This window comes from Gastrolobium bilobum, unplaced genomic scaffold (assembly GCF_033153095.1).
Source record: "Gastrolobium bilobum isolate Gb01-03AN ecotype WA unplaced genomic scaffold, APGP_CSIRO_Gbil_v1 utg38826, whole genome shotgun sequence".
Classification (NCBI taxonomy): domain Eukaryota; kingdom Viridiplantae; phylum Streptophyta; class Magnoliopsida; order Fabales; family Fabaceae; genus Gastrolobium; species Gastrolobium bilobum.
Genome location: NW_026896019.1, coordinates 124,792 through 141,475, shown reverse-complemented (window position 1 = coordinate 141,475; position 16,684 = coordinate 124,792). Strand labels below are relative to the sequence as shown.

Here is a 16,684-nt window from a genome sequence, read left to right as displayed (position 1 = left end):
TGGAGAAAAGCTAGATGAGGAAGATGAAAAGAGGCACGCTAGGAATGTAGTCGAAGATCTGTGTTCAAACATTGATAAGTAATTATTTTCAAGTGATTTCATGTAAGTTGTTTTGGTGTTAAAAAGTTTGTAGTGTCTAGGATCGCCGGTGTTATCTGCTATAGTCAGCACTCTCTAAATAGAGCTTTCAATTTATTTGACGCGATTAAGAATATGAATGTATGTTGCTAATAAAAGAAAAGGCATACTTGTTTGCCATTCTAGTTCACTCAAGACACTGGAATTATATACTCATATGCTTATTCCATTGATGTAGTATGGACTTTTTGTAGGCCTGGCCTGTGTTACGAATACCGTATGTTGGTCTATTATACCTCAGTTACTCATGAATCACACGGATGGGTGATAGTGATAAGAATCATAATCCTGCTAGAACTGTGTCATAAGATAACACAAGTCTCATTTCATCAAATCTGGAGAATGTGAAGCATGTTCGGATGCGTCCTTCATTCTAAATTTCGGGTGAAATTTGTTGTACTAAAACAGAGAAATCAATATAAAAGCTTAAGTGGAAAGTATTTGAGGGCGCACAGAAAAATCAGGGAAAAAATTGATCCTTTATGGGATTTGAACCCGACGTGAATCGAACACGCAACCTTCTGATCTGGAGTCAGACGCGCTACCATTGCGCCACGGATCCCTCATTACCTATATGGAAAGATGAATTATCATCTTTCATACAAGATTTTGTTGATTTGTTTTATGACAATTCCAAGGAGTTGGGCCGTGATTTTATACTTCGTTTGTATGGTATTTTGTGTTTGGGCTCAAATACCCAGCTTACCCATGCATTCATCAAACTACAAATTGGTTTGTGGTCGCTCAAACAAGGAAAAAGCTATGTTTTGTCAAATACTTTTTAAGTGTTTGGGTTTAGTATCAAGCTCAAGGGACCAACTCAATTTTGTCACATCATATTTGAGGTTGGATACTTGGATCAATGGCCTTAGCTTTTGGGACTAATCGGACCCATATCTACATTCAAAAGATTTCGTTTTTTGGACGAATAAACACGAGCGGAAGGTCAAAACAATGAGGCCAAACTAAATAATAGAGACCCAATCAATTTCTGCCCGAAAAACAAAAGATAGACCCAATCAATTGCTTGAAGATATGTTTAGTTCTATGGTTCAATTCCTGCCCAAAGAAGCACATATGGTTCAATTCCACTCCCTGCAAGATTTTGTTTCTTTGTGCTGATTGAAGCACATGCCAAATCATTCAATCCCCACCCCCTCACCCAACAAAAAAAAGTATGGACCTTAAACTTATCGGAAAATATTTTTGTTATTTGAAAAATGTTAAGAGGATAATGTCATATATCAAGACAATTTATAACAACTGTTTTGATATATATGACTAAAACGATACCTCTAGTTTGTATATATTATCAATTTTTTCATCCATTTGATTCGATCCCTTAATTAGTAAGTTCTAAGGTCAAGTTATTCATCTACGTTAAATTTTAAAGTTGAAGGGTGGTTCGTATGCACTAATTACATATTCATGATAAGGTTATCCTCCAATTCTACCATCAGGCATCCCATTGTAAGGATAATCAAACCATTCACTCAAATATTAAACACTATAAGTGATTTATATATATAAACACACACACACAAAATCATAATAATATTTAATTTATCGGTGACAACTAATTGATCTTTCAATGAAAATTAGTGTTATTTGTATTTCTAATAAGAAATATCTTATGCGTTTTTCTTTCAGTTATTAGTTTGACTAAAGGAAAATGAAAATGAAAATGAATTGATTAATACTATATGGGAAAAAAAAGAAAAATAACAGAATCAACAAAAATAAAATAGTGAAGAATACTCCTAAAAAAATAATATAAATTCTACTAAGAAATTTCTGATTGTCTAATATCTTTTAACATGCATTTTCTGTACCAGTATTTTACTCAGGGAACCCAATAGCATAATTCAGCACAGAAGTTCATTGACGCTTGCAAGTGACTAATCTGAACTTCACAATGTACGTGCACTCAGTGATGGTGTGACATAACATAGATCTCCACATTGAAGAAAACAAGTCGTTTTCGCTTCAATATATTTATATAATATTGTATATATATTCTATGTGACCCCACTCTTGCGGTGTGTTATACTGAGTGGACCTTTTAATTTGGTTTCAATGGACTAAAGCTGTATGCCAAAGCAGGAGATATATAAAAAAAAAAAATGCTACTGTGTCCGCATGCTCTGTGTATTGTTGAAAATTTGTGTTAATCATAGAATCATTTCTAGTGCGATTGCGCTGACTTGGCCCAAATGGTCTTATAAATTATTCATGAAATGATTCCTAGTTGATGGAAGATGAACCAACACCACTCAGCCATTTTAAACTTCTTGTGACTGCATGAAGAGAGGACTGTGCAATTCTTTAATGTACTCCTTTTTCATTGAATATGCTTCTCACTCATTCAAATGACCCACGTAGCTTCAAAAATAAGAAGTAACAATAAAATATTATTAAAGCAAAATAAAAGAAGGGAGTGCGATGGTTTTGCCTACTTTTTCCCTTTTCATTTTCATTTTCTTAAATTATTGAGTTGTGCCCCAATACGAACAGTGGAATTTATTGTATGGAATCATGAGGCAAAAGAACCGGACGAACCGGCTTTGATGGGGGAATTATATTAAAGGTGATCACGCGTTTGACTTGAAAATAGAATTGCTGAATGCTGAGAATTTATCATACGGCTGCAAGCATATCTTAAATTTTCATTTTTTTCATTCACCTTAAGAATGAGTTTGAGACCTAAATTACACAAGCTAATAACTTGCGTTTTATTTATTTATTTTTTTTGCCGTGAGCTAATAAGTTATAAGGATTGCATTGTTTATACACTTTAGGTGCTTCCTTTTTGTTTTATATATAGGAAAAAGTGTGTGTCATTTCAAAGTATGTAAAGTTGTGTCATTTTAAAAGAGATAAAGAGATAGATAAAGGAGGAGAGAGAGTTGACAAAAAAAAATAAAAGTGTGAGTCTCATCTCTTTGTGAGAGTGAAAGAATATAAGTTGTGTCATTTAAAAGGATAAACATTTTTTCCTTATATATAATATAAGAACCAGAATTGTTAGATTAAAACAAAATCAACCACTTTTAAATAATATGTCAAATGATCTAGTCGGGTTGGGTCATCCCCTAAACAACTAAACTTAGATACAATTCGTGTTGTACTTAAATAATTAGTGAAGGATTGGTAGTTAGGAAAAGCAGGATACAAATGGAGATATGGAAAACTCAGCAGCGAGCAAGGAGTGGCCAAGTAAAGAACCTACTACTTGAAGCATAGTGTCTACCTTTCACGTTCCAATGATAGTAGCTATTTAAACTTTGAAGTAAAAATCCAATTCTTGAAAAAACATTTTCAGAGATCTTTAACTAGCCTTCACCACACCTCATTTGAAATTGTGAAGGCAAAAAGAAATGATAATTGCTACCAAAAGAAATGATAAGGATTTTTTTTTATTGGGTTGACAATTATGAGTATCATGTTAATTTCTAAATTCGCGTTACTTTGATTGTTACATTACTTTATTTATATATTTATTATTGATCAATCCAATAACTATTGGGTGGAATTACACATAGTTGAACCTAATACTGTTGATGGAGGTCTAGGCGGAGGGATGTTCCGCAAGATGATTGGAACGTCGGAGAGATGATCAGTGATATATAGTTGGTCTATACAGAGGTATCTGGGCAATTTGAGAAAATTGGATGTGGGTACCTACAAAGCATTTTGACGCTCAAATCAATTCAATATTCAAGGAGTTTAAGTTATGATAGATAGATGATCTTATTTGGGATGAATGCCTTTGTATTTATAGTGGAGGGGTGTCTTACTTATGTTGTCTTTGTATGGTCGTGTTCATTCTTATTATTTGAGAATGATAGCTTTCGCAGGCTATGTTGTGGGCGAGATGCCTATAGTCAAACTAAGCCCTTGTAGATATCGCAGCAGGTTGGTGCTGTTGTTTAGTCATTGGTTCATGCAGTGGTCAAACTGTTCTGAGCAGTTGATCTAGCCAGATTAACTTGCCTGAGTTGCTAGTAGCATGTGTCAGGAGGACGCAAGATGCTTAAGTTACGCTAGATGTACGCGTTCTTTTCCTTGTTAAGTAATGGTTGTTGGGCTCATTGGGCCTTTCCTAATCTCAGGCCTTATATCTCACATATGTAGGTCCAAATCAATTACATATCTTTATATAAATTCAACTCAATTGATTTAACGTAAAATCCATTGGTTAAACCAATAACTTATCAACTCGGTATCTCCACCGAGTCGATAATTCAAATTTTGTAACATGATAAAAAAACATTCTATGGCATGGAAACCAATATACCTATTTGAATAAAAAATTATTAATAAAACTGTAAAATAAGAAAAATGGCAAAGAGTAGATATCTATATAGGATTTTCATGTTATAATTTTTTTAATAAGTTATAAGAAATTAAATAACATTTTTAACTATATTAACACAACTTATATGTAACTAATTAAAAATCGTGTACTCAAATTAAAGAATGCATCCAAATAATATCACAAATGAATAAAAAATAAAGTCATATAATTTTTAAATTATAAACGTAAGTCTTTTCATTACACTTTATGAAATTAAAAATATGTTTCAATTAACAAAGTTTGCAAATTTTTCATATTAATAAACTCTTTAATCAAACATTTATTTTCCATTGTTTTGAATACAAACATTTTTTTAATAAAATAAACTAACTCAAGCACATGATAACAAGTTGGACAATTCAAATGAAATATTTAATTATAAACTAATTAACAATTAAAATAAAACCAAAACTTAGAACATGATAACAAGGATTTATGCAATTAAGAAAAGTGTAGTTTTTCATTTCCCCCAATCTCTCCTTTACATTCTCAATTAAAATCTTAATTAATTACCAATTTTATATTGTCAATCAATTGAACTAATTTAGTTATAACTCAATCCCTTGGTATTCTAATCATTTACTCTCTTTAAAGAATCTCAATTTCCGGTTGTTCTTTAGAGAATATAAACATTAAAATAAAAAATCACAAGATGTACAATTCATATATCTATCCCTAAATCCACACAAATTTATGATGAAATTACCAAGTTTGATTCACACACCAACATTCCTATTGTCATGAACAAATCCTAAGTGTGTAAGATCAAGAACTCATAGAAAGCATGAAGAACAAATAAATTCATTCAATATAAAAAAGAAATTTTGCATACAAATTCATTCATAAATATATTCCATCTAACCCTAATTACAAAGAAAACTAGCCAAACACGGTAAAAACAAGAACATGTAAAAGTTTCTCTAAACTCCATTGATGTGATGACGCGATGAACTTTCACAATCTCTAGCATAATCTTGTCTCTGAATCTCAAAAGTATAAAAATTCAAGCAGACGCACTTCTTCAATGTCCAAGGTGCCTCCCAGTGTCAAGGTCTATCAAGAACGGTGTAATTCTGCTTAAGAATGACGTAATAGGGAGCTACAATGCACAAAAAGTTGCACAATGGTACGTAGCCAATGCGTTAGAGAGCAGAAGTGCACTCTTTTTTGTATTTTGGGCAAAATTTGAGCTACATTCCTCCGATTAGTGTGATTTTAGTGTCATTGGAAAGATAAAATAGAGATTTACAAATTTTATGAAAAACACAAATCCAAATTCATCGTATTTGATGTGAAAAATTGGCCTAAAGACAATTTCAAGAAAGTTTTCATTAAATTATTGCTTTTCATTTATAGCTTTAAGCCCTTCTAGCTTAACCTTTATTACAATTCAAGTCAATTGTCCCACAAAATTAGAAAAGACTAATCACATATGTTAGAGGAACAAAGTTAATTAACGTTTTTAGTCAAATAACCTTAAATTTTTATTTTTTAGACTAAATTTAAGAGTGATTTCAATCTTTTAAAACACAATAAACTACGAGTTTATCAATAATAATGCATACAATATATGAAAAGGAGTGGCCTGAAATTTAACTTTGAATCCAAACTCAATCGAATTTTAAACTAGACCTATATTTTTTCTTTTTGCAACCGCAATCCGTAAACTTAAGATCTATTTGATTGTATTCTGAGTTTTTTGTTCTTAAAATAGTTTGGTAGAATAGTTTATAAGAATTATTTTTCAAAAAAAAGAAGGAAAAAATCTGTTTGATAAAATTATTTTTGAAAGAGTTTTAAAACTTAAAAACAGAAAAATTTGCTTGGTTATTTTTGTTTTAAAAACATATTTTCAAAGTTAAAAAATAGAAAACTCATTTCATTATTTTATTTATTTATTGTCAACTTCATTTCATAGTTTTTTAACCGGCCATAGGTAAAATTTTAAATACATTTTAATAAAATATATTTTTAACACCGTAACAAATCACATTATAATTTTTTTAAGATTAAAATAAATCACATTGCAAACTAATGAAAACAAAAAAAAAATTAATTGTTATTTGAAATTGTTTTTAATCAAATGAAAGTTTATTATCATGTTATTGACTTATTAAACATAAAAATAAAATAAAAAATAATCAACTTATTATGTGTGTGGTTATTATCCACTTGAGGTCGTGACATCTCTCTTACTTTTCGAGTCAGAATACATATACGTCTACTTTTTTATAAGTAATTTTGTGAAAAATTTTATTCATATCTAATTAAATAATATTGTACTTTTTATTAAATGGAACTTTTCTGTATTTCTTGTATCTATGTGCATCCATATGTGAATAATGCATATGCTTGTGTAGTAATATAATTGTGACAATGAAATACAAAATCTCGTCTTAGAGAAATTATATGGAAAAATCAGGAAGTTAACAGCAAGAGAAAATAAAAAGGAACTTCTAAACTCTTCAAAATTATGTATTGATTATCATCCTAAAATTATAATTTTCAATGAGATTAATTATTGAGTTTACAGCAGTGATGGTCTCTAATCTTAAGCTGAATATCATTTTGATGATCGGGACTTGTTAGATTGTAATGGTGGTGGTCAGGAGTCCTGGTCTCTAATCATACTCTTCATCTTTTCTTTCTTTGCAGCCTTTGTTGTATTTTGACCATTGAAACAAGTAGCTCTTACAAATTTCTTATCATGTTGGGTTGATGAAATGCACCTAAGGTTGGAGAGCCAATAAAACAATTGTGTGGTTTATCTGATAAGTAACGTCTGCTGTAATAATCAGATGATTGCCTTTTCAGGGTGATATGGGCCTTAGATGTATCAATCTCTAACTTAGTATTGCAATCACCGAGATAAGAGGGTCTTTAAAGCATTTGAGCATTGACACCCACATTGAACGATGTACGTGACTGCATGCCGAATGTAGCACAGCAAGTGAAGAGTACGAACCCCAGTTATTTGGTGACAACTCAATCGAGAAATGGAATTTTTTTTAGAAAAATATCTGTTTATAAATTTTTTTTTTACAAATTTATAAATTACATTATATTTGATCGGTAATATTCTATTCAAAAGTGTATTACCGGTAAGATATAATATAATTTATAAAAAAAAATTTATAAACATAGCCTTCCACTTTTTTTTAACCCTTTCTTGTGACATTCACTTTGATTTATGTTTTATTTTCCAAATAGGTTATCAACTTGAATTGAGTTATCAAAAGCAATACTTTCTTCCTTCCCCATTTTATTTCAGTGTCCAACTCCGATCCTATGGGAAACTAGACTAGCAAAGTCTCATATTTTAGGGGTGGTTTGATAGGAGATAAAAAAAAAATATTCTAGAAAAATTATTTGTCTATTTTGGTAAGAGATAAAGTAAAAGTATGGATGGGAAAAAATATTTCTTATTATTTGCTTTTCCATATAAAATGATTATTGAAGATTATCATTGATGGAGTGAAATTGTTTTTTTTTTTTGCATGTGGTGAAAAAATTAACACACATTAGTAAAATTAACTCAATATTTCTGAAAAAAAAATTGCCCTACCAAACACCTTCTAATAACTTATTCGGAAAAAAAAAAATTCTCCTTTACTGAACATCTCTTACGGCCCGTTTGGATGGGCTTTTTTCTTCAAAAGCTGCTTTTTTTCTTCAAAAGCTGCTTTTTTAAGAGAAAAACACTTCTCGAAAAAAGTCTATTTAAATGTCTGCTTTTAAAAAAGCAGAAGTCGTAAAAAAAGCTAAAAACTTACTTTTTTTCAGAAGCTAAAAATTTTAGCTTCTAAAAAAAGCAGAAGTCAAAAGTCAAATATTTTTTAAAAATTTAAGTAGCTGTAACTTTTATAAAAAATACTTTTAAAATAAAGAAGTCATAAAAAGAATTTTTTTGATAAGTCAATACAAACGAGTTCTTAAAGTCTCTAAAATACTGCGAGACCACACAAAAAATCTCACGGTCCCATGGGTAGTATATAAGAAAACCCCAATTTCTAGTTAACCGAGACTTTGTTCCAAAACCAGAAAAAATAAACCCCTCAAATCCCAAAAGTTTTCCCTAGATTCACAGTATCTCCAAGCAAGAGCTGAGAAGCATAATACACTTTCAACATTAACTCCTACGATGCAGAGAATATTTATAAAAATTATGAGGATTTTTCAACTCCTACCACTAAAAATAAAATAAAAATAAAAATCAGAGAACAAATACATCATATGTTGGTCCAATAAAGTGAAAGCTGAAGCTTGCCTGCTCGATTCGCCAAAAAGGAGATTCAAACAAAGGAAGGAATTCTTATAATATGAAATTGAGAGGACGAAGAGAGACAAAAGGGATTGAGAGAAATGATTGAGGAGCAACGAAGGTAAAACAATTGGGATGCTAAAGCATATGACGTTATAATAATCTTTTTGTATTTATAATAGTGTCATTAATGAAAACACTCTATTCTCCATGTTTTCATGAAGCTCAAAACAAAAAATTGAAAACCAAACCAAAAACAGGGCAAAGGTGTTCTGCAATTTTTATTCTAAAAACTAAAAATCAATGATTGTTTTTAAGATTATTTTTACAAAACACTCTTATGAAACAAACTTTTTTTTAATTTCAAAATAAAAAATAATTTTCTTAAACACTAAACAGGCCCTTAATTTTGAAGTCCAAATCCTAATATTTTTGGGTGAAGTTTGGATTTTGTTTCCAGGTATGTTAAAGTGCAAGTACCTATCTACAAGAGGTAAGACGCAATTTCGGTTAAAATTAAAGAGGGGCGAACAAAATAATGGGAAATACATTTTTGGGACTATGGAATAATAAGGAGCACCACGAAAAAAGAGAGTTATTTGGATATTTTGATTATATTTTAGTTTATTTAAAGTGAAGGATATTTGTAAAAAGTGGCTTGGAGAAGAGACATGAGATGTTGGATTTCTTAGGGAAGAATTAGTGTTTGGTTCAAGTTTTATTTTTGGATTCTCATCCATTTGATATTGGCATTTCATGTTGCCAACGTTTGGTAGCAGAAACACAAAAACTTACCCATCAAAATATTTTCCCCATCCTTTCTGAATTGCATGTAAAAAGAGAGATGTTGCACTATTGAGGTTTACCATTTTTGAAGTGGTATTTCAAGAAAACTATGAAAATGGAAAAAGGTAAACCAAAAATATGACTTATTTATCCAAACTACACCCGTGCAATCTAACCGGTAAGTTTATTACAACAATCTTTGTTCCCTTCTCCAACTCAATGCTAGAAAAAGCCACATAATGAATGTCCTATTAGACTTGACAAAGAAGCAACAACTTTATCATCTCTTAGCAGAATCAGTTTGTTATTTTGCTGATTTAGCAGTTATCTTCTTTATCTGTTGACTTATTCATTTGGTTATATGGTTTCTCCTGAAAAGGCCATCACCATCATCTTCATCTCTTTATAATTTCAATAGATTACCAGACGCTACACGCACATGTGGTCTTCAACTTCAACAACGTTTGAATGTCAACGCACACTCAAGTGGAAGTGTTTTCAAAAACGTTCTTGACATTCAAAAATTTAAGTATAAAAGGGTTAGTTTCGTCATTTCCACCCATTTTTCTATTATTATTTTACCAAATAAAGACTCACAAAATTTAACTCAATTTTTCTAGTAAAATTTTGTTCAACCAAACAACTTTTTTTTAACTTTCCTACCAAACTCACTTTCTTATCATATTCCTGATTATTACATTTACCTAGTTAAAAAAATATTTCTCCTACCAAACGCCCTCTAAAAAGATTAGGACAGTCAAGGAATCAGCCTGGAAATGTGTTTCGAGTCCAATGGTGTTTGTTTGCTTCTTCTATTTTTTAATAACAATGGCAAAATAGACAACTTAATTTAAATTTAATGATGTGAGGAGTGGGTTTGGATAAAATAAAAATCACATAAGGGCTAAATGCTTGTTTGCGTCATTTTTTTTTTTAAGTTAGAAGTTATTTATAAATAAAAATTAAGCTAAACAGATTTTAAGAAAAACTCTTACAATGAAAAACTATTTTTTTATAATAAAAAAATAAAAGCTAAAGTAGAGAGAGAAAGAGTCATAAAGAAAGCTGTTTTCATCATAAAAAAGGTTTTTATAACGAAAAGTTGTTGTTTTAAGCTCTTATTAATTTTTATTGAATTGTATGTTTTTTTTTGAAATGGAGAGTTATAGAAAGAAAGAGAATATTTTTGAAATATATGTTTTTAAGTTATTTTTAAGCTAAATATTTTACGTAATTATCAAACAGCTTTTAATTTATTTTTTTAAGTTTTTGTTTTTAGTTTTAGTTTATTAGTAGTTTCTAGCTTAAATAAGAATTATAAGGGTATAAATAATTCTAAAGAAAATCACATGCGTTTTTTAATTTTTTTTTCTAAAATTATTCGATGAACTATAATGAGGATTGTGATTTACTATTCATGGTGAGAAAAAAATTTAGTAAAAAAATGTTTACTATTTATTATTTTGTATTTATTTTTACCCTCAGAGGACGGTTGGTACGAGAGATATTTTTTTTATCAAGAAAAAAAGATGGTTGGAGATTTGGTATGAATTTTTTTAGTCCGGATAAATTATGAAAAAACATTTGGTTAACCAAAATTTTGCTGGAAAAGTTGAGTTCATTTTACTGATGTTATGTTTGGTTGATGATAAAATATTGATTAGAATATGAATTGGAAATACCAAAATACCCTTTAATTTTTTTAATATGAAAAGTGATTTAGATTCAAACATTCATATTCACAAGGGTATTTTTGACTAAAGATATTATATTCAAAATCTAAGATATAGGCAAAAAAAAATACCATAGGATCATTAGGATAATTATTTGGTTGAAGCTAGTTGAAAAGGAAAGTCTTTGAGAAAAATATTTGCTAGGATTGGTAATTAAATATTCTCTATCCCACCTTCCTATCATTCTATCCTAAATACCCATACCAAACACTCCGAGATGACGAGAATCGGGAAAATTTCATTTTTGTCACCGTTCACTCTTTCAAAATGTACCTGTCCAAGCACAGACGGCAAGGCCGCAGGGGTCTAATGACTTGACCTCACTGCTCCAACCCCTACAATATCGCTTTTGCGTGTGCTGTTTTCTTGACGCTCTTCCACGATCAAATTCAACTTTTGTTTCACGCGCTAATTAATTTTGTTCAAGATGTAACGAGTTACCTGTTTGATCGATACCACGGACCATATAGCATGACAAAAACAGCGACAATAATATATGCATTCATCATGTCATATAAAAAAAGAGAGTTTTCTATAGATATAACATTTTTTGAAGCGAAAATAAAATAAAAATTAAGGCACAAAAAATAAATTTTTATAACATGACAAATTCACTTTTTCTATAACATAACGTTTATAAACCCATAATATATATATGAAGAAAAAATGCAATAACCAATTCGTCCTAAAAAATGAATTTATTAAATAAGACTTTTTTAATATTTTTATATATTTCTATTACGCCTTCTCACAAAGGAATATATTGGACTTGAAAAATAAATGATGCATCATGTTCAACTTACTTGTGCTAAGAAAATGAGGGACGGTGAGGATCGAATCCAGAATACCAATTCAACACAAAATTTTAAGCTATTAAGACTTTGTTTGGAAGTTGGTTTTAGGAGGAGAAGGAAAGGGAATGGAAGGTTTTAGAAAATCATTCTCTTGTTCGTGAGTTTAAAAAATTGATGGGAAGGAATTGAGAGATTTTTACTAAACCCTCATTCTTCTTAAAATTAAAGTTCCCTCAATTTGGGGGGTTTGAAGAAGAAAATATTAAAAATTACATATTTACCCTTAGCATTAAAATGTCAAAACTCAAAACTACATAAATGTGAATCATTTTTAAATGTGACTATTCTGCCTGAGGCAGAGATGTCCAACTGTAGATCAGGTGTTTGATGTTGGATCTAGTGCTTTCTCTCTAGATACCTATGAATTAGGTATCTTGGGGGCAGCGGATCACTACACACTATATGACGGCATTAGCCAAAGGGGCGTGTGTAGGGATGGCAAAAACGAGCCAACCCATCGGGTTGGCTCGTAACCCGTAAAAAACGAGCCGGGTTGGGTTGGAAAAAACGAGCTGCCAACCCGAGTCAGCTCGAAAAAAAATGAGCCAACCCGCGGGTCAAACAAGCCAACTCGCGGGTTGATATTTTAAAAAAAAAAAAAAATCAAAATATAATATACAAAATCCACACATGCTGTCATCGTCTTTTTTCTTACTCTAAACCTAAATCCCTAATCTTCTCACATCCCTCACATTTTTATATTGTTAGGCTGTTTTGGCTTTGTTTGGTTCAAATATCTTACCCACTTGGTAGTAGGTGGTTCTGATTGTTTCTTGATGTTGGTGTAAATTTGTTGTGAAAAAAATTAGAAACTAAAATATTTTGCTTTTATTTCTCATTTTGTAACCCTTTGTTTAAGCTTATGGAAGCCACATGGCTGGTGCATTAATACTACATGTTCATTTAAATGAGCTGAAAACGAGCCAACCCGCGAGCCAATTTTCGAGCCAACTCGCAAGCTATTTTTTCAAGTCAACCCATGAGCCATATTTTGAATCAACCCGCGAGCCAACCCTAACCCGACTCGTTTTTTCGGGTTGTATGCGGGTTGGGCCGGGTCGAGCCGGGTTAGCCCGTTTTGACAACCCTAGGTGTGTGTGTGTGTGTGTGCGCTGTTGTGATTGCATAAAATAGGGTTAGAGAGAAATCAATCATACCTGTGATCTTTAGCTTCTTTTTATAATGCTTACCTTTGGGCTTGTATGATTTGGGCTCCTTACGGGTGTGGGCCTTACTCAGGTCCATAACAGTGGCATTATTAGAAAAGTCTCAAATATGACAAAATTTATAGACGAAAAATATTTCGTCAAAAATAGTGACGAAATTTTTTATGAAAATCATATACGTCAAAAAAATTCCGTCAAAATTAAAGACGATATTAGAGGCGGAATCAGATTTTGCCATAATCAGTGACATAAATTTTTTATGGAAAAAAGTTCAGTCAAAATTATAGATAGAATCTAAATTTCGTCAAAACTTTCGACGAAATTATTTTGACGTAAAACAATTACGTTAAAATTTTTACAGAAAACATTTCATCAAAATTTTCCGCAAAATATTTCCTTTAAAATTTGTGACTAAAAACGTTTATGTAAAAAAAAATTAGACGAAAAATTTATTTTGTCAAAATTCTTTATGGAATATAAATTTCTTCAAAATATTTCACAAAAAAAACAATTCATCAAAATTTATGACGAAAAATATTTCCATCAAAATTTTCAACGAAACACATTTTCATCGAAAATTTTTGACAGAAAAAAATTTCATCAAAATTCTTTACAGAATTTAAATTTTGTCAAAAGTTTACGACAAAAACATTTTCGTTAAACTTTTTGACAAAAAAAATTTCTATCGAAAATTTTCGAAGGAAAATATTTCCGTCAAGTTTTTTGGTAAAACACATTTCCATCAAAAAATTTAACAAAACACATTTCTGTCAAAAAAATTTGACAGCAAATATTTCTGTAAAAAAATTTGAGGAAAAATATTTCAAAAAAAAAATTTTAACAAGAAAAATACTCTGTCAAAATTATTTACAGAATCTAAATTTCGCCGAAAGTTTTGAATGAAACTTTTCCCTCAAAAGTTTTGACAAAACAATTTGCGTCGAAATTTTTGTCAGAACACATTCTGTCAAAAAATTTGACGGAATTCTTTTTTCGTTTAAAACATTTGATGGAGGATATCATTTTTGTCAAAACTTTTGCCGAAAACTAAATTTTGATAGAAAATTTATTTTTGTGAAAATTTTTATCGGAGAAAAATTTTTGTCGCTTTTCGACGAAAAGTATTCTGGCGAAAAAATAATTTTGTGACGAAATTTTCATCATTTGCAACGTAAAAATTTCGTCAAAAATATGTTTTTTTTAGTATTGTAAAAAGTATATAAATAATTTTGTTAGAAATTTTTAATTTAATTTAATTTGTAAAATATAATAATTATATTTATTTTAAAAATAGGGTAAAATGGTAAAAATATCTCATTGACCCTCCATTTTCCATCCTTGCCATTTTTTAACTCCCAAACAAGGGAAGGAAATACCCTCCAATTTCCTTCCCCTCCCTCCCATTATGATCCCCTTCCTTCTCTTTTCCTCCAAACTCCCAAACAAAGCCTAAGTGAATGATTCTTTATATCTCAAACAAAAATATTTTCTTATGTTAACGGAGACAACTTCCCTCTCCTATACAAATAAAAAGGTGAGTCTCTCGAGCTTCTTTTTTTCTTTTCTTTTTTACAATTACCTTTAAAAACAGCAAACAAAACCGTCCCTTTCACTTGCTCTACAAATCTTTCTGGATGGTGAGATTCTGTCCGATGACTTGAACAACCTTGGATTACATTTACTGGCCCAAATGCAAATCAAAAAATTAATGGTATATGGTGTAAAACAACTACTCCTCCTGAAGCCGGAGAAGCCCCTGCTGATAATGCTGAGGGCTCTGATCCTCCGTATGATTCTCCAGCCGCTGATGCTCCTGCTGACTCCTCTTCCTCCGCATATCACACCTTGGCTTCCATTCTCACTTCAATTAATCGGTTAAACACTACTGTGGAATCGGGCTTTGCTTCTGTAAACTCCAGGCATACTATGGAGCTTCGTCTGAAGCGCATTGAGGACTATCTTCACATTCCTCCTCTTCCATCTCTACTACCTTCACATGACTCTGATGACTCTTAGTCCCTGATATTTATTTTTTATGCTTTTGGACTTATTTTATGCTTCTATTTTGCTATGCTACTTTGGACATTTTGCATCTTTAGGACTCTAGCTTTATGGACTATGGTTGATTAGGTTATGGAATATTATGAACTCTTGTGGATTATTATGTTTTCCTTCTTGTTCTTGCATGACTTGTTTCAAGATTTCTATTTATCAACTAATGCTTTTTGACGTTGCCAAAGGGGGAGAAAGATACGTAAATTGATAAAATCATAAGCATATATTAAGGTAAAGAGGGGGAGAATAAAATTCAAATATATAAAAGGAAGATTAGATGACACCTTGTATATCAATCATATATTATGGGGGAGTTTCAATACTATATTTGTCTAAATACATGTTATACTAATCCTTTTCTCAATTTGAGTTTGTCATCATCAAAAAGGGAGAGATTGTGGAACCAATGCACTCTACGAAAAGAACATAAAGGTTCAACGATTTTGATGATAACAAACAAGCATGAAAAGAAAGCTTCAAGGTGCAACCATAAAAAAGAAGTCTAAACAAGATCAAGACTCAAGCTTCAAGAGAAGTCTCTAAGTCCAAACTCAGAGTAATATACTATAGGACTTAGGATTATTTGTAAATTGATTCCTTACAAGAACGAAGCTCAAAGTATTTTTAAATACATGCATTAAATCATCAATTGACATTCAAATACATTCCTAGCATGAAAATACAATTTTCAATGTTCATAAAATGTTTAAACAATATTTGAAACTGATATGAATCAAGAGAAAACTATTTAAGGGCGAAATCCAACCTGTCAACAGGTTGGTAATCGATTACCCTTCATGGTAAACGATTACCTACTGTACAGAAGACAAAAATAACGGCTATAAAACGGCTAGTTTGCAAAAATGAGTAGGAAAAAGGCCATGGGGGCCCTCTATAAATAGAGACTATTGTTTCCATTGATGAGACACACTTCTTGATCATTATTACTCATTAATTCTCATCCTATTTGCATTATTCTTGTCTTCTTGATCATAAACTCTATTTGAGCTTTATTCTTGTGAGAGTGTCATATACCATTGTTCTTCAACTTGTGTTATTTGTACTTTGAGAGTACTTAGCCATTATCACACCTTCCTTTGAATTCTTGAATAGTTAGTGGAGTGAACTCTATACACTTGAAAGGTCACCAAATTCTTAAGAAAATTTGGAGTAAAAAATTGTAAGACATCAAAAGGCTGAAGTCTTGTAAAGTTGTAGTGGTTTGTCAAGCACCCTCAAGCTTGATAGTCAGTGAAAAGAATTGATCAGCGGCTTCAGTCTGGATGTAGGTCACGGTGGTGGTGACCGAACCAGGATACATCTAGTTTGCAATT

General features: G+C 31.0%; 1 non-coding gene across 1 annotated transcript; it reads right to left on the bottom strand.

The window, feature by feature from the left end:
- Window positions 1–628: 628 nt before the first annotated feature.
- Window positions 629–700, bottom strand: TRNAW-CCA (transfer RNA tryptophan (anticodon CCA)). The gene has a single exon. It is a non-coding gene; the product is annotated as a tRNA-Trp (tRNA).
- Window positions 701–16,684: the final 15,984 nt, after the last annotated feature.